Source organism: Haematobia irritans, chromosome 2, assembly GCF_050003625.1.
Source record: "Haematobia irritans isolate KBUSLIRL chromosome 2, ASM5000362v1, whole genome shotgun sequence".
Lineage (NCBI taxonomy): Eukaryota > Metazoa > Arthropoda > Insecta > Diptera > Muscidae > Haematobia > Haematobia irritans.
In genome coordinates, this window is record NC_134398.1 from 100,122,205 (window position 1) to 100,148,685 (window position 26,481).

Consider the following 26,481-nt stretch of genomic DNA (forward strand, 5'->3'; position numbering starts at 1 on the left):
TATCGCACCCATGTTACTTTCTCGGAAATTATGTATATGATTTCGGCAAGCATATTATGTTTAGCGAGAAAACAACATATTTGCGACAAACATGTCAAAAATAACATTTTGCTCTTGAAACATGTTGGAGGTGATCATATTCTTTCTCTGCGTGTACCAAAGGAAGAACGTAAAGTCGAGTATAAACATACATAATTTTGCAATATACACATAAATTTATTTAGGCGTGAACTATTTTTTACTAGCATTTAACACCACTTTAAATGCATTTAATTTCTTGTAATTTGAAATTCAAATAAATATGAATAATTTTGTACTTAATTTCATTTTTACCTTTAGGGTCGGAGTTAAGTTGGCATTATCGCTCTAAAATGGCCATGTTTTCACGTTTTCTTTAATAAATCATTTTAAAGCAAATAAACTTTTCAATTGTTGCTTTGGATCGAGTTTTGCCGCAAAAATGAAAAATAATTTTAGCGGCTAAAATCGAACTTAATGCCCGCTTTTATTTTTGAAAGTGTACGTCAACTCATATTGGACTAACTTATTAATAAAGAGGAACTAAACTTATTTTTTTCGCTTTGTAATTTTTATATATTTTCCACTGTTTATACCCTCCACCATAGGATGGGGGTATATTAACTTTGTCATTCCGTTTGTAACTCATCGAAATATTGCTCTAAGACCCCATGAAGTATATATATTCTGGGTCGTGGTGAATTTCTGAGTCGATCTGAGCATGTCCGTCCGTCCGTCTGTTGAAAACACGCTAACTTCCGAGCGAAACAAGCTATCGGCTTGAAACTTGGCACAAGTTGTTGTTATTGATGTAGGTCGGATGGTATTGCAAATGGGCCATATCGGTCCACTTTTACGTATAGCCCCCATATAAACGGACCCTCAAATTTGGCTTGCGATCGCTCTAAGAGAAGCAAATTTCATCCGCTCCGGCTGAAATTTGGTACATGGTGTTAGTATATGGTCTTTAACAACCATGCAAAAATTGGTCCATATCGGTCCATAATTACATATAGCCCCCATATAAACCGATCCCCCGATTTGGCTTGCGGAGCCTCTAAGAGAACCAAATTTCATCCGATCCGGCTGAAATTTGGTACATGGTGTTAATATATGGTCTCTAACAACCATGCAAAAATTGGTCTACATCGGTCCATAATTATATATAGCCCCCATGTAAACCGATCCCCCGATTTGTCTTGCGGAGCCTCTAAGAAACGAAAATTTCATCCGATCCGGCTGAAATTTGGTACATGGTGTTGGTATATGTTCTCTAATGACCATACAAAAAATCGGTCCATAATATAGCCCCCATATAAATCGATTCCCAGATTTGTCCTCCGGAGCCTCTTGGAGGAGCAAAATTCATCCGATCCGGTTGAAATTTGGAACATGGTGTTAGAATGTGGTCTCTACCAAACACGTAAGAATTGGTCCATATCGGTCCATAATTATATATATCCCCCATATAAACCGTTCCCCAGATTTGATCTCCGGAGCATCTTGGAGGAGCAAAATTCATCCGATCCGGTTGAAATTTGCAACGTGGTGTTAGTGTAAGGCCGTTAATATCCATGCCAAAATTGGTCCATATCGATCTATAGTTATATATAGCCGATCCCCAATCACACAAAAATTGGCCCATATCGGTTCATATTCATGGTTGCCACTCGAGCCAAAAATAATCTACCAAAATTTTATTTTTGTGGAAAACATTGTCAACATTTTGTCAAAATTTTATTTCTATAGAAAATTTTGTAAAAATTTTATTTCTATAGAAATTTTTTTCCAAATTTTACTTCTATAGAAAATATTGTCAAAATTTTATTTCTATAGAAACTTTAAACTTAATTATATACGTATTTAAACGGCCTTTTTAAGTTTAATATATACTACGTATGGACTACCTTGTAATTTAGAAGATGGTGTTAGGAAGTTTTAAGATACCTTGCCATCGGCAAGTGTTACCGCAACCCAAGTAATTCAATTGTGGATGACAGTCTTCAGTAGAAGTTTCTACGCAATCCATGGTGGAGGGTACATAAGCTTCGGCCTGGCCGAACTTACGGCCGTATATACTTGTTTTAATTTCCTTTCTTGCTAAATATTTTGACTTACTCGTCGAACGTTCCGATTTCTTTGACGAACCAACAAAAAAATTGTGTCCATAATGCCAAAATGATAAACAAAACACATGTCCACATATACATAAAATGCTGCTCTCAAGGCAATACCACATGCTGTTGTTATACCCTAAACCACATAGTGTTACGGTATAATAATTTAGATCTGCCCAAAAATGTGCCTACCAGAAATATTGATTTTAGACCCCATAAAATATATACCGATCGACTCAGAATCACCTCCTGAGTCCATCTAGTGCTTGGTATCCGTCCGTCCGTCCGTCTGTCCATGTATTTGTTGTTCGCAGGATTCCGGTCTCAATTATTAACCGATTTTGATGAAATTTGGTACAGAGTTCTTTTTTGGGCACAAGGACGAACGCTATTGAATTTGGAAGAAATCGGATCCAATTTAGATATAGCTCCCATATATATGTATAGCCCGATTTCGACAAATGGGGTCACGTTGCGCTTTATTACTCACCGATCGTCGTCAAATTTGGCACAAAGTAATATTTTTCATCACTCTTCAAGTCTGCAAAATTTCATCGAAATCGGTTCAGATTTACATATAGCTCTTATATTTTCCCCAAATTTGGCCATAAAACCCTTATTTATCAACCGATCTTACTCAAACTTGGCTTACTTTAATCTTTTATAATACTAGCAATATGTCCAAAAAATCATCGAGATCGGTTGAGTTTAGCTATAGCTGCCATATATATTTATCGCCCGATTTTCACAAATTTGGCCATAAAACACTTATTTATCAACCGATCTTACTAAAATTAAGCACATGGCAACCTTCTGTGGTATTAACCAAACCAGCAAAATATCTTCCAAATCGGTTCAGATTTAGATATAGCTTCCAAATATATGAAGAGCCCGATTTTCAAAAACCTTATTTTTGACCATAGTGGCCTCATTTATTAACCGTTCTTACTCAAATTCAGCAAATGGTAATTTACTGTTATATCAACTAAACCTGCGAAATATCATCCAAATCGGTTCAGATGTTTATTTGTATTTACTATGTTTATTTGTATTTACTATGTCGCGCAAGCAAACATCACATATTTTTACACATTCTATTTTGGTTCAATTTCAACAATAAGTAATCATTCCAAATTTACTTCGTACCCATCAAATGTACCAATGCAGACATCATATAACTGCAAACGTGCCACTTCTGAGTAAATAAATTAACACAAAACACAGTAATTCCGTATTCTCCGTCCATTCCAAGAAACAATCACACACAACTGACGCGCAAATTGAAAATCGTGTGTACCTGCTCAATGTTTTTATAAAATTCTTTTCGCTGCAAAAAAATTAAATGGTCACGAAAACAATGTACATGGTCTTTATGGCCATGTAATGGTTCTAGGCATGTCTATACGTAACCTATAAAAATACTTTTCTCTATGTAAAAAAGGAAAAAAATTGAATGGTCAGGTACATGATTTTCCCGACCATATAATGGTCTCAAATTCTATCATTTAAATAATAGAACATGTTTGCGGCATTTGACAACCATTTAAATGCCTATTGCCAACATATATTTTTCTCCGCTCGAAAATTATTTTTACAAATACAAAATATATGGGTTTCGCACAATTACATGTTCTATATAAGCATTGAATGGATTTTGGCAACCATGTCCAAACATGTTTTATCTGTGTGTGCAAACGTCCTCGTACTTGCCGAATTCGATACTTCGATTTGCCCAACTTTTGGCGAATTTATTAACCGATTTTCATTCAATTTTGCATATGATGATATGTTATGAATCGGTACAGATTTAGATTTACATCTTATATTCGACATAACTCCTTATTTTATAGATAGAATTCAGCACATCTTGTAGGCTCGATAGCTTTTAATAGCTTTTATCCCATTAACGCCCACAATGAAACTGCCGGACAAAAATGATTTTTTGGGGTTTTATTAACTCAGTAACGACTAAATAAAAAGATTTAAATAAAAAACTCACTATGTCCCCATGGTGGGACATTGGGCAGATTAAGTATGAAATTCTCCTAAAATCTGCATTTCTTGGTAGTAGAATTTTAAGAGCCTATTTCTGATATCCGAACGCAAGCAATTGAGAACGAACGGTAGTCACTCACTTTAGTCAAGATTCGGGTTTCTGTAACTTCGCATGGCTTACGTTACTGTCAAATGTGAATATTACATCTCAATTATTTCAATTACTTTTAAAAAAATTGCATTTAAAAAAATTATTTTCAATAAAATTCAATTTGGCAACGCCGTTCATTTGGCAAACTTTTCACACTGCTGATATTTGGTTTAGCTCAAAACATTTTTTTAAGAAATTAGCCCGCGTAGAGAGATATATATTTGTATTTCTATATTTCTACAATAATTAGAGTCGATTCTCTTTTTAATGAGCATTTCATTCGAAATGTATGAGTTAATTCATTGTTAAACCGTCTTTATGGCGGTTATAAAGAAAAATAGATCTATATAAATCACTTATCATATATTTACACTAAAAAACGTTCATCAATTTATAAATTTTTAAGTTTTTCTTATTTATGAACTCCTTTTTCAATAAAAGGAACAGTTTGTGCAAAGTGAGTGCATTTGACATTTCTTTTTAACAAAATGCGAACGAATGGAGTTGGAGAAACCCAATTTTAGTGGTAACGTTACGTTTTCGGTCGCATTGATTTTTGTCTTACTTGCCATTTAGATAGAGCTTAGAGAAACCGAAAGCAGCCGATTTTCGTTTTGTATGCGATAGAATTTGGATATCAGACATAGGCTGCAAACCTTTTATTGCAATAAACATAATAGTTATATCTGCACGGAGGAAAAAGTGTGTTTTTTATATGTTTGGAATAAGATGATTGGGACACAAAAATTTAACACAATATGAGTATTATGTTTGAAAACTAGTATATTATGTTTGCAATCGATATGTTAATATGTTACAACATAATATGTTTACGTGAATAAATTTTTTAATACAAAAAATTTGTAGACAGAAGCATATTCTTACAACGAACGTCCAAACACGATGTTTTTGGGAAATTTGCACTAACAATAGAAATAATACATTTTCATTTTATTGAGTACCTACACGCTCACAAAAAATCGCTTCTGTAACATATACTCCCAAACATATTTTGCTTCAAGCATATACATTTTTGGCTATTGCCCAAACATTTATATGTTTGATCTCTTCCATATATAATATGTTTGAAAGCATATTGGTCTAAACAATATATGTTTGGGTAGTCAATTTCCAAACATTTTGTATTTTTGCATCCAAATTCAATAATGTTGTCTTCCAAAAAACAATATTTTATTATGTGAACATATAATATGTTTGGAAGCATTTTGCACCCAAAAATATTATATGCTTAAAAAAATTCTCCCAAACAATATTGTGCTCAAAATTTTATTTATTTATTTATATATTTACAATCATAATGAATTATGAAAATAAACAGGTAATATAGGTGCTAACAACATAGGTTTTCGACCTGAATGCTCAAAATTTTGTTTCTGCCCAATTGTATATTCCCCCACATCTTTCTCACTTCCACGAGATTTTTTAGTTCTTAGCACCTTTTTCTGTAACACAAACATTGTAGAAGAAATTGTTCAATTGTTTGATTTTTTTTATTTTAATTTTACCTTTTGCCGGACGGAGATTCGAACAGCGGACCACACAGTTTGTAAGGATCAAAGAAGTAGCTGATCAATTGCCCAAGGAAAAATAAAATGTTAATTTTGTAATAACAAGCAACAACCACCAACTTAATTCAATATCGCTCCCTGTTAAATAGCGCTCCAAGCTACTAAACACATATATGTTTATAGGCTATTTCTAAATTAATATATGTTTGCATCCAAGCATATTATATTTAAAAACATTTTATGTCCCAAACATAATATGTTCTAACATATTAACATATATGTCCCAAACATGTTATGCTAGTTTATGAACATTATATGCTTGCACTCAAAAATATTGTGTTTAAAAATTTGTGTTCCAAACATATAATGTTTATAGCCAAACATATGAAAAACAGTCTTTTTCATCCGTGTACACAACAAGATTAAAATCTTATAATTACAGTGCAGGACTATAAATGTTAAAACATACTTACCGCGTTAAAATATAATTTTACGACATTTCCTCGAATTAGAAATTATTATTTTCAATTTAGTGGTTGTGGTTGTCACCAATACGAGTACTTTTTGTTTAATTTATTCACAAAAAACGTTGTATTAAGAACTTTCATCATAAATTTTTATAATAAAGTACTTTTGCTTAAAGAAAGTTTAATTTTAATGTATGAAAATTTTCATAATAGTAAAACGGTTTGTTGTTCCTTTAATTATTTAATGTCTCTCTACTGTGGAACGATTGATTTAAAAATAGTTTAGTCGTCAACATTTAAAGAGACTGTTAACCAATTTTTATTATCGGGTTTCCCAAAAAATAAGCAAGTAAACCGAAATAATACTGACTTTTTAACTTGGTGGGGGTATATAAATCTTATGGTGTTGTAAAAATGAACTAAAATACAATGTTATAGATGAACTAAAATTTAAGAGAATTATAAACTAGACCAATTGAAAAAAATCTTAAGGGCTAAATCATGGTCAATATAACTACAGTTTAGTTCATTTTGCAATGGAAAAGGGTTCGCTGTTTTTTGCGGCAGTGAAAAACATAAAATAGCTTAATACAGACCATCTCTGATCATGATTGGCGCTTAGAACTTTTAAAAAATATTGAAAGATTTCATTATAATTGTTCGACGTCATCTGGTATGCCTTTTAACGCATAAAATAACAAACTCATCCAATATAAAACAGATTTAGGATTTTGTTCTTTAACATGGTTGCTCCAACAAATTTCGATCCAACTCTACAACGCTGCTTTAAATTTTCTTTGTAACTTTTTTTTTTAAATGCGCCTTCAATTTAATCATTCTAAAAATGAGCCAAAATGCCAGAAAAATAAAGGGACCAAAATAAAAAAGAGCCAGAAACGCCAAAACTGACCCAAAAATTAAAGACAAACGAAATTCTCCACTTTATGCAATGCGTAACAATGACTGCCCCATATCTATTTTCTTTGTTCTTTTTTAAAGACAAATACAAAAAACACTTTTATAAAATTTCGTTCCTTAGAAAAGAAAACTCTTCTTTCAGTATACGACATGCTAATATATTTTGTGATTATACATTATACATGTCCATACACCCAGAAAAAAGTGCCTTCGAAACTAAAGGAAAAAATTTTCATCAATATAGTTTATCCATTTTATTTCCATTAAGGTAAATTTTTGTGAAAAATAATAAAATTTACTCGTTTCAGTAAAAAATCCTAAACTGTAAGCAGTTAGGAATAGATCATTAACTAGAATAAGGCATGGAATTTTACTCATACTATTTTCTTCGCTGGGTATAAGAATTTACTACTGAAAAAGAAAATTTTATTCACCGATAACAAAGCATTCGTAAAAATAAACAAAAACCGAACTAAAACCAAGTTTCTTAAAAATTAGTAAAATTTCTTATAAAATGATAATTGCGACTTCCTTTATAATAGAAAGTTTTTCATACATACGAACAACACTTGGCATAGAAAAATATTTTAGTTCATTCGTACTAAGAAGTATGCAATCCTTTCAAAACTTAAGGAAACACACTTGTTAGAATATAGGAAATTTTCCTAAATTTCTATTGTCTACCTGTAATCGATACCTGTCATCGTAATCGATGTGTTTGCGCGTGGGTGTAATCGATATATTTGCGCGTCGGTTGTTTTTTTAGTTGGAATCGCGTTGTTTTGGTATACGGAGAGATTGTTAAAAAATAATATGGTAAAATAATATAATAAATAAAAAATAAAATATATAAAATATTTGTTATTTTAAATTAGTGAGAAAAATTTTCGTTTTTTTTTAAATAAATCTATCAATGTTCGTGATAGTGTATAAAGAAAGAAAACACCAGCAGAATAACAACCCTTTCATTTGTCTTCATTTTGGAATCTTCAATTATCAGGTAATATTCAGTGACGCTAACCTTTTGCAACAAAAATGTTTTATGATTTTTTTATATTTGTAGGTATTGAAATTGTAAAAGGAGGAAAAAATCGTTAGGCAGCAACTTATTAAAAGTGAAAAGTACAAGAAGAAGAAAAAGTGCGTTTTACAGTTGATAATATCACACGGAAATTGGAAATAGTGGAATAATAAACTAATATTTCAAAGAGATTCGATGCTGTTGATTCTTAATAAATATATTCAATATATTAATAAAACATGTCTTTTATTGAAGATAAAATTGCTTATAGAAATAAATAAAATTGTATTTAAAAACGAAGGTAAGCAGTTCTAATTATGAAGTAAAAGTTTCACCACAAATGTGTAAGATTTGTCCAAATGAATGAAAAAATTTCAATAAAATCATTCCATATATGAATTCAAATTAGTTAATTTTTTTCATTCTATAGTATAGTGGTACATAAATATAGGAAAATGTTAACTAATATATGGAATGCATTATTCCTAATTTCTACGAAAATCACATCGTTCAAACAAATAAAAATGTCTTTGGCGCTATACGAAGTTCAACTTTCTTCACAATGAGTTCATTTTAACTTAAAGAAGGCGTCACTTTTTTCTGGGTGTATGCGCTAGCCTTAAAAGTGTTATACCATTAAAAAAAAAACAACATATTCCTTAAAACCATGCTAAGTCAACTTGGCATGGAATGGAATCAAGGTGGTGATATGGCATATCTGTTCCGTACGAATTATAAAAACAATACAATTGCCAGAGTCAAGTTGCCCACTGAGAGGGTATTTTTACTTACAATGGCATCACTGCTGCCGCGTCCACCATTCGTGGGGAAAATATATGTTCACAGCAGACTGACTACAGTCGCAGGTTGGTCGTCCTATGGTCGAAAATCTGAAGTTTAGTCGATAGTAATAGTTCGTTTCGTTAATGTGGTCTCGCACAACAATTTCTGTCCATTGCTGCTAACAGCCCGGTTGGTAGTTCGCGTGAACGTCGTTCGCTTAAAAATTGTATGTCGTTGTTAGTAGTCGTCGTTTGGCTGTCTGTTTTTGTTCACTAAAATTAAAATCAACTGAAATTGTTATTAAGAATTGATATCCAAGCAGTTTTGGTTTTCTAATGATTACATTCAAAAACATTCATACACGCAGAAATGATTATCCATTAGAACGAAAAAAAAAACAATTGAAGTGACTTGATTGGACCTGTGTGTTTGTGTTGTGTTCTTTTTGGAGGTTGGCTCATGTCTTCGAATTGTTTTGAAATATTTGCGCTTGGTTGCACGTGGTGGCATTCTAGTGTTAATTGAAATTGAACACAGGGCTCGCATACATATGAACGAGCATGCGACTACCAAACTCCCCATAGACGAAGTCGAGTGCATCTCAAATCAGCGTAAAGTCATTTGGATGTTTTAAATTGAACACTACAGCACGAGTTGTAAAATTGTGTAAACTCAAGCCATTGTAATTTTTTAAATGAAATGAGCAAAGTAACAAAAAAAACGTATTGTGCAAAATTCGAAAACTTGAGAAATAGCTGCTGCTGTATTCTTAGTTAGATTTAACATTGTGCCATTGAATGGGCGATAGTTTTGCAAATATTAAATGTATAATGCAGGGCATTTGTCTTTCCTTTTCTGCCATTGTCTATTGTTAGTATGATTTGTTTACAAACATGACGTATGTGTATGTGTGATAGTGGCAAATATAAACGTACTATGTGTTTAAATCAAAGACAGTATACTTTAGAAAATGGGAAATTGGCTTGCGTCATACCAAATGTTGCATTGACGGCGCTAGTTCCATACATGTTTGTGATTTTTTATTTGCATTTTTTTAAATGAAAAAATTTTGTAAATTGAACAATGTTAAATTTTGAACAATAAATTAAAAATTATATTTTCCCGTTTGTTCCAAGATATTTCCAACTCTTAATTTTTTTAGTTGCATTTTAATGTGTCGAACCAAACGCGTAAACGACATGTTGGGTCCTAGCGCCGTCAATGGTTTGATGTTCTCAGCAGCCAATTTCCCATCTTCCTAAGTTTATTGTCTTTGGTTTAAATCTAAATTAAAAATAAATAAACGTATGTTTATACGTACAATATACCGGAGAGCCAATGCGATTTTTTAAAGCCAATATAAATTAGTTATAGTATACAATTAAGGTCTATCTCAACAGTATCTAATAAGAGAAAAAGTCTTTAAATTTTGATATATTTCTCGTACTAATAATTTTGAAATTCAATTGCAGTTACTTTTTTAAAATATTTAATTTCAAAGTAGCTAATTTTCCCCATTGATTCTTACACCCTGAAAAAAATCGCTTCTCTAACATATATTCCAAACATATTTTGCAGGAAGCACATATATTATTGGAAACCTACATTTGTTGGTCACGTAGTTAGCATGTCTGCTTTGCATGCAAAGGGTCGTGGGTTCAATCCCTGCTTCGACAGAACACCAATTATTATTTTTTAATTTACACATTTATATTTATACTAACATATATTAAATTTTTATAATGAAACTTCGAAATGAGGGTTATTAAAGATTTACAGTCAGAAACAGTACTTGATATAAACGAAATTGACTGAGCTTTTGGATAAATTATTATTTTTTATTCCAAAAATAACAATTTTGTAACAAAAAACTATTTTTGGTATAAAAGATTGAAATTTTGGAAGGAATTCAAAAACTCTAACAAAAGAAGAACGTGGAGTCGAGTATAAACATACATAATTTTATAATATACATATAAATTTATTTAGGCGTGAACAGTTTTTTACTAGCATTTAACACCATTTTAAATGCACTTAAAATACAAATAAATATGTATTTTTATTAACGAATAATTTTGTACTTAATTTCATTTTTACCTTTAAGGCCGGTATTAAGTTGGCATTATCGCTCTAAAATGGCCATATTTTCACGTTTACTTTTCTTTAATAATTTATTTTAAAGGAAATAAAATTGTTGAATTGTTGCTTTGGATCATTTCCCACCAATTTTTAATACAATTTGCCAAAAAAAGTTACAATGTTATTCTGCTTTTGTAGATTCGAGTTTTTCCGCTAAAATGAAATGCTTTTATTTTTTAAAGTGTCCGTCAACTCATCTTGGACTACTTATTAATTAAGAGGAACTAAACTTTTTTTTACATTTTACTGTTTAATTTTTCACTATTTCCTACTTTTTTCATTTTACTGTCCCAACTCTAAAAAGAGCAGCGTTGCCAATTCAGCTTTTTTCCCGCTAGATTTGGGTTTTTTGAAGACGTTTAGCGGGAAAAAAATGCATTTAGCTTTTAGCTTTTTTTCTGGCTTTTTTTCATGACCCTTTTAGCTATTTTTGGCTTTTTTTATTTTCGACATGTTCCTATTGAAATATGGATAAAACTTCGTGTTTATCTAAGCCTTGCTGCCAGAATAAGGTTTTTCACATGTTTCAAATCTCAATTGAAACATTAATAATTATTTGAGCCATTATTCGGGCATTTTTGTAGCAAATACACCTTATTGTAAAGTTCTTGCCTCGTATTCATAAAAGTTATCGTAAACTTTAAATCTACTATTACCATGCAAATTTCTTATATAAACTGTCAGTAAATTATTAGGAATATTAGCATTTGACTCGTTTATCCTTTTTATGTTATTTTAATATTCTAAAGTTATTATGATATTACTAAATTAAAATAGTAGATGTGAATTGCTTTGTACACTAAAAAAATATTGTCGTGAGGCCAAAGATATAATGTCCTTAAAATACGAACGCGAATTTTGGTTATAATAGCATTTGTGAATTTCTCTTATATTAACTGTTTTCCTTGTCCAAAAGCCGATAAAGTCGTTTTGTCCTTATAGTTAAGTGATTCAACTTAAAAATGGGTATCTTTTCATGAAAGAAGGCTAGGGTCAATTCTAAAAAATTCTTTAAATTAATAGTCTTTAAATTTGTGGAGATTTTGTATCTCGACCACAAACCAAAATAACGTTCAAAAATAGAAGAGGTTTTTAAACATTTTATTTTAAAAACGTATACATAAAATAATTTCTACTTAAAGTCGAGTCTAACACCAAAAAATGCAATAAAAAATTCAAATCTGCTATTTATTAATGGGATGGATTAACATTTACGAAAATTGGACAACAATAGGTTTGGGAAATTTTCGAATAAAAGTTATTCATTATAAACTTGCAAGACAGTTAGAATGGGTTTTATTCTCTTGGGTAAAATTAGGAGAAGTGTACACGTTTGCGAATTTATCATTAATTCAGTTAAAACGAAATATATTGATATTTTCTAATGCAGTTCTATGTGACATGATTAACCAGCTGACAATTGCAAGTTCACTGGGAAAAATGTTTTTACAAGGAAATATAAACGAAGGACTTCCAGTAAAAATTTGTGATAGCAATCAAAATGTATCGAGTACGCCAACAGAGCTAATATGACTTATATTTTCTTACAGTCTCACAGAAATGGAATTAAATTGAATACAATTAAAATAATATGCATTTTAAGTAAAATAAAGCATTTAAGTTTGTTAAATTTCAATCAAAAATGTGACTTTTGATACAAAAAAATTTAGCTTTTTTTCTAGCTATTTTTTACAATTTTTTAGCTTTTTTTGGCTAGTTTTTTGGACAAATCTAGCGGTTTTTGGTGAAACAATTCTGGCAACGCTGAAAAAGAGTATAGTGCCCATTCGTTATTTTTTAGGAAGATCCCTTTGTAATTTTTATATATTCCACTGTTTTGTTCCTTTGCCTGAATATTTTGACTTACTTACGTTCCGATTTCTTTTGACGAACCAAGAAAAAAATGGTGTCCATAATGCCAAAATGATAAACAAAACACATGTCGACACATAAATAAAATGCTGCTCTCAAGGCGAAAACACATGTTGTTTTTTTTTTTCAAATGTCTATTCTCTTGGTTCTCCGAAATTTATATATGTTTACATTCACGCATACTATTTTTATGAAACATTCATGCCCCAAACATAATATATTCTAACATATTAACATGCCCCAAACTTTTAGTGTTAGTTTAGGAACATTGCATGTTTGCACATAAATATATTGTGTTTAAAAACTGTGCCCGAAACACATTTTGTTTATATCGGAACATATGAAAAACATATATTTCTAACAGTGTACGATATTTCTCATACATGTCGTTTTCTTTTATATGTTTAATTACTTAAGAAAAAGTAACTGCGAAAATATACTAACTTTTGTTTGGAGATTTGACGAGAATAAGCGAGGAAAGCTTTCTACAGTGTTGTCGATGAATATCCCAGCAAAAACATTGAAGGTTTTCAGCAAACATTTATTTGTGAGAGCATCCCGGGATACTTCATCATTTTTTATTAAATTTCGATGAAGTTGTTTTGGACCAATATTTGCCCATTTACGTACATGATTTATATGTGCATTTTACTTGATATGTTATTTCGAAATATAATTGAAATGGACGGTCATTGCATATATCTAAACTATCATTTATGTACATTAGGGTGGGTCAGTATATGCAGCCACATGTTCCGACAGATCGAATCTTAAATCTCCAGCAAAATGGAAGACATACAAAAATTTTCTTAGAAAACATCTTAAGCAATAAACTGCCATATTAATGATACAGGGTGTCTTACATGCAATGCAATAATGTAAAACACTATATTTTTGTTCATTTTTTTAAGTTTTGTTGTTCCAAAGAAAAAATATCGGAAAACCCATCCCGGTCTGCACGAAAGTGGATCTGCGGTACATTTTGGTTGTTCACAAACTTCTGAGTTAGGAATGGTTTCTATTCGAAAACATACAACATTCGGTAACTGGCCACCTTCGTGCAAGCGAAACAACCCCTTAGCTCTTTCCAATCCAAATTTTCTGGTGCGCTCTTGAACTTTTTAGAACTTCACTGGCTTTAGAGAAACTGGATTTTGCCAAATTTTCTATAGAAATAATATCTTGACAAAATTTTCTATAGAAATAAAATTTTGACAAAATTCTCTATAGAAATAAAATTTTGATGTTGTTTTTTTGATTGCAGCTTAAAACCACAAGTGGAGCTTAACCAACAGGAAAATAATGTTTGTCAAATTTATTTGGGCAAAGCCCTATTGACTGCAAGATGGTTGGATGGACGCACGTTTCGGAATTACCACATTCCTCATCAGCATCCTCTACTTGCAGCAAAACTATCAACAAATTATCTGAATAAATTCAGGCAGTTCACTAAACCCAAAAGTGAACCACACATGAACCTTCCGAAAAAAAGGTTTTACATGATAGATAGCATGGTTTTAAGCTGAAATCAAAAACAACAACAATGATTAAAGAAAAAAACCAACAATAAAAAAACAAAACTAATGAAAAAATGGGCAAATATTTACGTAAAGTCAACATTTAAAATTTGGACAATTAAATATCTCAAAAAGCATAGAAAACTTCCATAAAAGTTATTTTGAGAATGTTTTGCAAGAATTTCCCATTGTTTGTGGAGTTTAAATAGAAAACACATACATATATTTATAAAAAAATGTATGCCGAAAATAAAAAAAACAACTCGATGTATAACATAAAAAACCAATCTTTTGAATAAATATTTGATAAAAAATCGACGCTGGTGAGAGTTGAACTTGCGTTCTTTCTTTTGTCATTCATACTAAGAAAGAACATCTCGAAAAGTAGTTAAAACGTTATGCATTGATGTCATATGATGATCATATCACAAACATTTGAATTGACGCCCAGCAAAAAAATTTGGACGTTCTTCTAAAGGCACAACTTTAAAGGCACTTCCGTCCTCCCAAAGAAGTTCTTTATTTTAGCTGCACAGGAAGTTCATTTGAGTCAATTATTTATAATTCTCTTTTTATACCCACCACCAAAGATTGGTGACGGGGGTATAATAAGTTTGTCATTCCATCGAAATATCGATTTCCGACTATATAAAGTATATATATTCTTGATCAGGGAGAAATTCTAAGACGATATAACGGTGTCCGTCTGTCTGTCTGTTGTAATCACGCTACAGTCTTCAATAATGAAGCAATCGTGCTGAAATTTTGCACAAACTCTTCTTTTGTCTGCAGGCAGGTCAAGTTCGAAGATGTGCTACATCGGTCCAGGTTTTGATATAGTCCCCATATAAACCGACCACCCGATTTGGGGTCTTGGGCTTATAGAAATCCTAGTTTTTATCCAATTTACCTGAAATGTGAAATTTATAGTTATTTTATGACCATAAAGAGGTGTGCTAAAAATGGTGAGTAACGGTCCATGTTTTGGTATAGCCCCCATATAGACCGATCTCCCGATTTTACTTCTTGGGCTTATAGAAACCGCAGTTTTTATCCAATTTACCTGAAATTGGAAATCGAGAGGTACTTTAGAACCGTAAAGAGGTGTGCCACAAATGGTGAGCATCGGTCCATGTTTTGGTATGGTCCCCATATAAAACGACCTCCCGATTTGGGGTCTTGGGCTTATAGAAACCGTAGCTTTTATCCAATTTGCCTGAAATTGAAAATCTAGAGGTACTTGAGGACCATCAAAAGGTGTGGCGAAAATGGTCCGTATCGTTCCATGTTTTGGTATAGCCCCCATATAGACCGATCTCCCGATTTTACATCTTAGGTTTATAGAATCTGTAGTTTATATACAATTTGCTAAAATTGGAAATGTATAGGTATTTTAGGACCATAAAGAGGTGTGCCACAAATGGTGAGTATCGGTCCATGTTTTGGTATAGCCCACATATAGACCGATATCCCGATTTTACTTCTTGGGCTTCTAGAAGCCGAAGTTTTTATCCAATTTGCCTGAAATTGGAAATCTAGAGGTATTTTCGGGCCATAAACGGTGAGTATCGGTCCATATTTTAGTATAGTCCCCATAAGAACGATCTACCGATTTAACTCCTTGGGTTTCTAGAAACCGTAGTTTTTATCCGATTTGCCTGAAATTTTAAATATTCTGGTATTTTAGGCTCACAAAAACGTGTATCGGATTAAGTTTTTATCCGTCCATTTAGTAATGCCTCCATATAGACCGATTTCACTTCTTGAGGGTATAGAAGTCGCACTGATCATGAAAATTGCTTGAAACTCAATGTAAAATTTTCAGATTTTACTTCTCGGGTGAAAATCTACAGATTTAAGATTTCAAATCAATACGTTATTTTATAATTTTCTTGCATACTTACAAGAGATGTTAATGATTCCTCTAAAACTCAAACAAAAATGGTTCTTATAAATCCAGAATCTGATATAGTCCTCATAGGTGAAATCTTTAAATTTATCTTCGGGAAGTGTCCTCAAGTCCTCAAGCCCTCCTGAAATTTCAAAGGAAACCCTAATATTTGGTTCATGGTGGTGGGTATTTAAGATTCGGCCCGGCCGAACTTACTGCTGTATATACACGCTCCAAAAAATCGCTTCTGTAACATATACTCCCAAACATATTTTGCTTCAAGCATATACATTTTTGGGTATTGCCCAAACATTTATATGTTTGATCTCTTCCAATGTATAATATGTTTGAAAGCATATTGGTCTAAACAATATATGTTTGGGTAGTCTAAGTTCCAAACATTTTGTATTTTTGTATCCAAATTCAATAATGTTGTCTTCCAAAAAACAATATGTTATTATGTGAACATATAATATGTTTGGAAGCATTTTGCACCCAAAAATATTATATGCTTAAAAAAAATCTCCCAAACAATATTGTGCTCAAAATTTTATTTATTTATTTATATATTTACAATCATAATGAATTATGAAAATAAACAGGTAATATAGGTGCTAACAACATAGGTTTTCGACCTGAATGCTCAAAATTTTGTTTCTGCCCAATTGTATATTCCCCCACATCTTTCTCACTTCCACGAGATTTTTTAGTTCTTAGCACCTTTTTCTGTAATACAAACATTGTAGAAGAAATTATTCAATTGTATGATTTTTTTTATTTTAATTTTACCTTTTGCCGGACGGGGATTCGAACAGCGGACCACACAGTTTGTAAGGATCAAAGAAGTAGCTGATCAATTGCCCAAGGAAAATAAAATGTTAATTTTGTAATAACAAGCAACAACCACCAACTTAATTCAATATCGCTCCCTGTTAAATAGCGCTCCAAGCTACTAAACACATATATGTTTATAGGCTATTTCTAAATTAATATATGTTTGCATCCAAGCATATTATATTTACAAACATTTTATGTCCCAAACATAATATGTTCTAACATATTAACATATATGTCCCAAACATGTTATGCTAGTTTATGAACATTATATGCTTGCACTCAAAAATATTGTGTTTAAAAATTTGTGTTCCAAACATATAATGTTTATAGCCAAACATATGAAAAACAGTCTTTTTCATCCGTGTACTTGTTTATATTTTTAATGGAAAATTTTAATTTTTTTTTGTTTTAAGTAGGTTAAAAATACATTAAGAATTAATAAAATGGTAAAAATTATTTAAATTTTGCCGGAAAAAATCCAAATCCATTCTAGAAAGATTGCGAATTTTTGAAAATATTTGATGTCAAATGTTCCAAACAAGCGTAAGAATGCATTAAATCTCATAAAAAATTTTTTAAATTATTTACTTGTCGAAATATCACAATATTTCTTAATTCACATTCAAAACACTGAATTCGCATCACACCTTAGCAAAAAAGGCGTCGCCAAAAAAGTTATGAAAATGTTCTTTGTGGATCCGGAAATGGTGCAAAATTGACGCAGAAGCGATGAATTTAACATGGGTTTGTCATAGGACGTTGTACTTCAATTTTTTTGGATGTAAATTAAAAAATTCTGTAGTATTTTGTCAAATAAATAATTTTTATAATTTTTTATAATTCTTAATGGATTCTAACGCTTGTTTGAAACGTTTGACTTCAAATATTTTCAAAAATTCACAATTTTTTCAGATTGGACTTAGCATTTTTTTTCGACAAAATTTAAATAATTTGTACCATTTTATGAATTCTTAAACTGTTTTTAACCAGTTTGAAACAAAAAAAGTTAAAATTACCCATTAAAAGTATGAAAAAAACCAAGTTATAAAAATTGAATTAAAAGAACTTCCTGTGTAGTTAAAATAAAGAACATCATTGGGAGTGCATCTTTTGGAAGTGCTTTTAAATTTGTGCCTTTGGAAGAACTTCCAATTTTTTTGCTGGAATGTTAAATTCATCTTTTCACTACTTTTTTGGTGACGCTTGTTTTGCTGGGCGTTTCTATACATCGTGTTCAATGGTGTTTGTGGTTGAGTATTCTAAGCCGTTCCGTAATGATGTCAACGAAATCAGATTCAACCCCCAGCCGGAGCGAAAAATTGTTTCAAATTATATAATTAGAAAAAAAGTGTAATAAAAAAATTATAAATGTAAAAAGCGAAATTGGCGGAAATTTTTTGTTTTTCTTTTTCGTTTCTTCATTCAAATGAACTTCCAAGACACAACTTCTACAATGAAAATGATCCGGAAACTCAGTACTTCCGTTCGATGACAAGATTGTGGTCAAATTGCTAAAATATTATTTCAGAAATATTTTCGGAGTAAAACTTTGGTCTCCGTGGTCATATGAATCTAAATTGGAAATATGGGACATAAATCTAAATCTGAACCTGTTTTTACCAACTAAAAAAGATTCTTATGCCAAATTTGAAGTCGATTGGATTATTTCATAAATATTTTCGGAGTAAAACTTTGGTCTCCGTGGTCATATAAATCTAAATCGGCCGAAAGAAATATGGGATATAAATCTAAATCTTAACCTGTTTTTACCAGCTTTGGCATCTATATTAATTCTACTCCCTGTTTAAATCAATCAATAAGGTCCTATTTTCACCTCAAAAAAGATACTTGTGCCAAAGTTGAAGTCGATTGGGTTAAAGCTATGGCCTAGACTTACTGCCAAAGACACCCTGAGTCTATCTTGTCTCCTTCTGGGTGTTGCAAACAATCCTATTCTAAGTATTCGATGTTCTAGTGAAGGCAATTCACTTCACAAATAGTTCGAATGGTCGAGTAATAAATGAAACACTGAAAGCGATTACAATGTCAAATGTAGTGAAAATAAAAAAAATAGAATCATCGATCACTTGATTGCCAGAAGTCTGCGAATATAGACTGTCAGCGGGTCTGTGCTTTTTATTTTATGTGTGGTTCAAACAGCCATAAATGCTGATTATTTTGCAGGATGTAAAAACAATTTTATATAGATTAACTCATGTTTTTATGGCTAATTGCATGTTTTAACTTTGTCTGTAATACATAGTAGAAAAAAAATTTTAAAAAAAAATTATATTTTATCTTTCGGCTGGATTACGTAGCTGTTTTGGGCGCCCACGAATCGATGTAAAGAAACTTCATTTAACAGAAATATACCTCTAGTTGGCCACCTTCTTAAAAATACAATTTTTCGCAACGAAAATTATGTAATTTTACTTATATTCCAAAAAATTTCAAGATTAAAAAAAAATGTTCGGCATTACATACTACTACTATGCGGTGGCTCCCATAGTGGTTAGTATGCCCGCCTTGCATACACAAGGTCGTGGGTTCGATTCCTGCTACGACCGAACACCAAAAAGTTTTTCAGCGGGGGATTATCCCACCTCAGTAATGCTGGTGACATTTCTGAGGGTTTCAAAGCTTCTCTAAGTCGTTTCACTCGAATGTGGAACGCCGTTCGGACTCGGCTATAAAAAGGAGGTCCCTTGTCATTGAGCTTAACATGGAATCGGGCAGCTCTCAGTGATAAGAGAGAAGTTTACCACTGTGGTATCACAATGGACTGAATAGTCTAAGTGAGCCTGATACATCGGGCTGCCACATAACCTAACCTAATGCTGGTGACATTTCTGAGCGTTTCAAAGCTTCTCTAAGTGGTTTCACTCGAATGTGGAACGCCGTTCGGACTCGGCTATAAAAAGGAGGTCCCTTGTCATTGAGCTTAACATGGAATCGGGCAGCACTCAGTGATAAGAGAGAAGTTCACCATTGTGGTATCACAATGGACTGAATAGTCTAAGTGAGCCTGATACATCGGGCTGCCACATAACCTAACCTAACCTAACCTAACCTAACCTAACCTACATACTACTATATTGAATTTTTACTATGAAACATCAAGATGTGTCTTATTAAATTCAGAATGGAACAGTGCTTGATATAAACGAAATGGGCTGTGATTTTGGAACAAAAATTGTTTTCATTATTGGAAGAATAAAAATATTGTAACATAAAAAGGTTTTTGGTGATAAAAGTTACAAGTCGATATACGTTTCCCATACGTTTTGTTTTCCTTTGCGTGTAGTTGAGATAATTGAATAACTTTATCCATAAAGCAATAGAAATTATGACACGAATTGAATTGAAATTTCGGTTACATTCGAATACATCAGAACATTTTTTGGTGTTTGCTTTATTGGGATCTATTTGTTAAGTTTCACCATTTGCAAGGTTTCTATTTTACTCGTTTGAGAAAGGACAATTGTCCTGGAGTAAAAGTAAAAGTTACTACTTGAATTGTGTGCCGTGTGTTTGTAGATATCAGTGTTAAATAGTGCTCTCACGCTGCACTGAAAAAAAAAACATGCCCGGCTCCAAAGATTTTGTCTTTACTCTAAAAATTTTGGTATTGATTCCGAGCCAAAGAAGCTGAGAATACAAGTAAGAACACTTTTAAAACACAATTCTCTATTAAATTTGGGTTTTGTGTACTTGCTTCTAGGAAGCAAATTTTAATTTTTCGCTTTTTCAGCTTTTTTTTCTTCATATGCTATCAAAGCCCTTTAAAAACGAGTTAACTCCAACTTTATTTTCCAAATTTAGACTCGACTTCCAGTAGAAATTAGGCAATGTTTCAATTAAAAATCGTCTTAAAAATAAATAAAGCGTTGAAAAACATGTCCTATATTTGAACGATTTTTTGCTTTGTAGTCAAGATGGAAAAAGACAACAAATTTAAAAACAATTTCATTTTTTTTTAAGAATTCTTCTGAATTATTAAATCAACTTGACCTTGGCCCAAAAATTTTTTCTTTCATGGTAAGATACCCATTTTTAAACTTTTGGACAAGGAAAAAACTTTATATTAGAGAAATGCTTCCTCTATGCTAAGCTAAATTTGCATTCGTATTTTAAAGACAAGAAATCGTTGACCTCAAGACAATATTTTTTTCAGTGTAGAAAAAAATACAATTTTCTTCTAAATGTCATTCAAATGCTAGAGGGAGCGTTATTAGCAAAAGAAGGCGCATGCAGCGCTGCAAAAAAAATTAAAAATCGTTACTGTTTTCTGAAAAATTCGTCATAATCTGCATTCAAAAAATCGGGAATGTAAATAATATTAAAATAAACCATAAATAAAACAAGTAAAGAAAGTCTAAAGTCGGACGGCGTCGACTATATTATACCTTGCACCACTTTGCAGATCTAAATTTTCGATACCATATCACATCCGTCAAATGTGTTGGGGGCTATATATAAAGGTTTGTCCCAAATACATACATTTAAATATCACTCGATCTGGACAGAATTTGATAGACTTCTACAAAATCTATTGACTCAAAATTTAAGTCGGCTAATGCACTAGGGTGGAACACAATGTTAGTAAAAAATATGGGAAACATTTAAATCTGAAGCAATTTTAAGGAAACTTCACAAAAGTTTATTTATGATTTATCGCTCGATATATATGTATTAGAAGTTTAGGAAAATTTGAGTCATTTTTACAACTTTTCGACTAAGCAGTGGCGATTTTACAAGGAAAATGTTGGTATTTTGACCATTTTTGTCGAAATCAGAAAAACATGTATATGGGAGCTATATCTAATTCTGAACCGATTTCAACCAAATTTGGCACGCATAGCTACAATGCTAATTCCACTCCATGTGCAAAATTTCAACTAAATCGGAGCAAAAAATTTGCCTCTGTGGTCATATGAGTGTAAATCGGGCGAAAGCTATATATGGGAGCTATATCTAAATCTAAACCGATTTCAATAAAATTTGGCACACTTGACTATAGACTAATTGTTCTTCTTGTGCAAAATTTATATATATATATATATATATATATATATATATATATATATATATATATATATATATATATATATATATATATATATATATATATATATATATATATATATATATATATATATATATATATATATATATATATATATATATATATGGGAGCTATATCTAAATCTGAACCGATTTCTTCCAAAATCAATAGGGTTCTATTCTGAGCCAAATACATACTTGTGCAAATTTGAAGTTGATTGGACTAAAACTGCGACCTAGACGTTGATCACAAAAATATGTTCACAGACAGACGGACATGGCTATATCGACTCAGGAGCCCACCCTGAGCATTTTTATAGCCGAGTCCGAATGGCGTTTCACATTTGTATGCAAGGCGGGCAAGTTATAATTGGATTATGGAGAGGGTGCAGACGGCGGATAAAATATCTTATATCAGATGAATATATTCGTCCTTAGGGGAAATGTATTTTGTATACACCCTCAAAAAAATCGCTTTTGTAACATATACCCCAAACACATTTTGCTGGAAGCATATATATTTTCAGGATTGGTCCAAACAAAATATTGTTTGTATTATTCAAACATATTATGTTTCACCTTATGGCATACACTGGTAGAAAAAATTTTAATTACATTTTCTTTGTGTGGATATATTTTTAAGGCGCCAATTGGTTACTTCCATTATTTTACTTGCAGCATACTGTCTAGGTCTCTCTTTTTTAAACACATATATGTTTATAGGCTATTTCTAAATTAATATATGTTTGCATTTAAGCTTATTATATTTACAAACATTTTATGTTCTAACATATTAACATATATGTCCCAAACATGTTATGCTAGTTTATGAACATTATATGCTTGCACTTAAAAATATTGTGTTAAAAAATTTGAGTTCCAAACATATGAAAAACAGTCTTTTTCGTCCGTGTATCTTGCTGTATAAACCTCGCATTTTTACTCTGAAAATAATTTTTGTCGTGAGGGCAAAGATTTCATGTCCTTAAAATATGAATGCGTGTTTGCTTAGCATAGGCCAAAATCTTTCAATCCTAGTAAACTTTTTTAAGTGTACGGTCCATAATTGTACGCATTCCATGATAGTGGACACATAAGATTCAGCCCGGCCCAATTTTAGGCGTATATCCTTTGTTTTCTTTGAATTTACCATAGTTGACCTATGATATAATTTACTTCTGTTAGGGTTGAAGTAAAACGTTAAAGGTGTGGGGAAGTGTGATTAGTGTTATCACGTTATTTCAGTCAATGGTGGTGGCTAACCGCACGAAAGTTATAAACACGCATCTTTCTAGTGTTTACCAAATGCTGCCATGAAAGGAAAGCCGTGCCCAAAATCTTTTCGTTCCAAAATATAACAGTCATCAGTGGAGTGAAGGGTAAAGGCTGACTGCATGTTTGTTTTTATCGTCGTTTTGATGAGTTATACTCACGAGAATAAATATAGTTTAATATAAAAATAGTTCCTAAAAGATTTCCATGTGTGAATTAGATAATCGGTCGTATATATTTCATTGTGGATTTGAGATTTTACAACGTGTTGTGGAAACTAGAGCTCTACGAAATAATCAGCCTGACATGCGCCTAAAAATTGAATCGAATGGGAATCCGTCGTCATTAGGCCCATTAATCCAAACCGAATCTTTTGTGTAATGTGTTAGGAGCTTAACGTTAGTCTCAAGCAAAATTCAACTAGTTTTAAGAAAATTTAAATTTTGTACCATACTGAAAACAATATTGTCTTAAAGCCAAAGATTGATTGAGAAAGATGCGAATTTAATTTTGCATAGAAGACGCATTTCTTTGATATAAAGTTTTTCCCCTTGTCCGAAAGTCGATAAACTTTTCAATTAAGTCGTTTTGTCATTATAGTTAAATGACTCGACTTAAAATTGGGTATCCCAACATGAAAGACAATTTCGTGTTACTAAGGTCAACTTGCCTTTAATACTTCTGAAAAAAGTGAAGTAAAAGTCACTGGGAGCTAAATCAGGAGAATGAGGTGGTGGTCAAGAAACTCGTACTTTAATTCGTTGATTTTAGCCATTGTTAAAACACTCTTGTACGCTGGTGCGTTGTCTTGATGAAAATTTTTTTTGTGTTGTAAGCCAGGACGTTTTTCTCAAATTTGTTCATTTATGTTAATTGATCCAAAAGGTTGCAATAGTACTCTGAATTTATTGTTTTACCCTTTTGTAGATCAATCAATAAAATACCTTTGAAGTCCCAAAAAACCGTTGCCATAACCTTACCAGCCGATTGAATTATTTTTGCCTTCTTTGGGGCACTTCCTCCAGCTTCAGTCCATTGTTTGGATTGTTCTTTTGTCTCTGGAGTATAGTGGTGGATCCAGTCATGAAACGACGCTTAAAATCCATTTTATTTCGCTTAAAACGATCCAAACAAGCTTGAGAAATGTCCATTCTTATGCGTTTTTGATCGACTGTTAACAAATGCGGCACCCATCTTGCAGAAAACTTTTTCATCTGTAGTTCTTCATGAAAAATTAAATGGACTCAATCAGTTGAGATGCCCATGATATTAGCAATTTCACGCACTTTTATTCGTCGATCATTTAATACCATATCATTCACTTTGGCTACAATTTCTATTGTTGTTGCTGTTTTTGGACGTCCACTACGTGGTTCATCTTCAATGCTTGTACGACCAAGTTTAAATTCAGCAACCCAATTTTTTACTGTTGCATATGAAGGAGCACTTTCACCTAACACAGTCACCATATCATTATGAATTTCTTGTCCCGATAAACCTTTTTTATGTAAATATTTAATGGCAGCACGCATTTCTAATTTTTCCATTGTAAAAAAATTGCGGATGCGTCTTTTTTTTTGAACACCTGTTTCTATATAAAGGAGTTACCAGATCGAAACAATTTAACATGTGTTCATAACAGAGATGGAAGTTTACAAAACACTTAATTTTTTTCTGTTTATACCGCGCTTTTTGTGCTAGGCTAAGAAGTTTCCGAACTGCCCTCGTATATGGCGATATTATTATATGCAACATTAAGTTTTAAGCGGTCATTGAAATCGCAATTTGCTAATACTTCCATATCCCAGCAAAATAAACGTCGCCAAAAAAGTACTGAAAATGTTCTTTTTGGATCAGGAAGTGGTATGAAATTGGCGCAGAAACGATGAATTTAACATGGCCGTTCCACTGAATTTGCATCACTTCTTAAAGTGTGATTCGAATTCAGTATTGTGGATGTGAATTAAAAAATGTGGTTATATTTTGCAAAATTTGCATTCTAACGCTTGTCTAGAACGTTTGACCTTAAAAATATTCAAAAATTCGTAATTTTTTAAGAATGGATTTTAATTTTTTTCGAAAAAAATTGAATAATTTGTACTATTTTATTAATTCTTATTCTGTTTTTAATCTATTTGAAACAAAGTTAAAATAAAGAACATATTTGGGAGGGCATTTTTGAAGTACTTTTAAAGTTGTGCCTTTAGAAAAACTTCCAAATTTTTTTGCTGGGATATTAAAGCTAGGACCAAATATGTTTTTGCAAGTAATAGTCTTATATGCAATGGTGTAGATTTTCTAACTGACTATAAGTTCGTTAACATGACATGCGTTTTACCAATTGAACCACAAATATGTTTGGACCATGACAGATTTGAGTTAAAAATTATTCCCAGGATGCTTGATGATAGTACCCGGGCAATAACTGAGTTGTCAATACGGATATGTTCGCTAAATGCTGTTTCAGAAATATGTGATCTTGAGACTAGTATTAGTGTGGCTTTTAATTAATTCAGCACCAGACCATTGTTATTCACCTAACTTTGATTACTATCAAAGTTATAAAAATTAATCATATGTAGAAACACAAATGAAAATGACAATTTTTTTACATACTAATTTTGTACCGTCAACCCCCTTAATCTCACTATTAATAAAGTGATATAAAGCTTTGTTTTTATACATCTCACAGTTTTATTTTTTTTACTGTTATCTCGACTTGCCGATGTAGATTATTTTTTTAATATCCCTTGAGAAATTTTATATATTTTTCCTATTTCTTTATCTGAATATTTTGACTTGACTCCTCGAACGTCTGGAAACATATAAATAAAATTCTGCTCTCAAGGCAACAACACATGTCCATTTTTTACAAATGTATATTTTCTTT

The 26,481-nt window shown here is 31.8% G+C and overlaps 1 protein-coding gene across 6 annotated transcripts in view; it reads left to right on the top strand.

The window, feature by feature from the left end:
- The window catches only part of LOC142225870 (pseudouridylate synthase RPUSD2-like), a 515,296-nt gene that overhangs the window by 78,834 nt on the left and 409,981 nt on the right, over positions 1–26,481 (top strand). For 2 of the 6 annotated variants that reach the window (XM_075295716.1, XM_075295720.1), the window contains exon 1: positions 9,087–9,188. The exons of 1 other annotated variant lie outside the window; for it this stretch is intronic. The gene's annotated coding sequence lies outside the window, so the exon portion shown is untranslated. Of the gene's footprint in view, positions 1–9,086; positions 9,226–26,481 lie in introns of those variants that run through there. 3 more of the 6 variants (XM_075295717.1, XM_075295718.1, XM_075295719.1) reach the window with 3 other exon arrangements.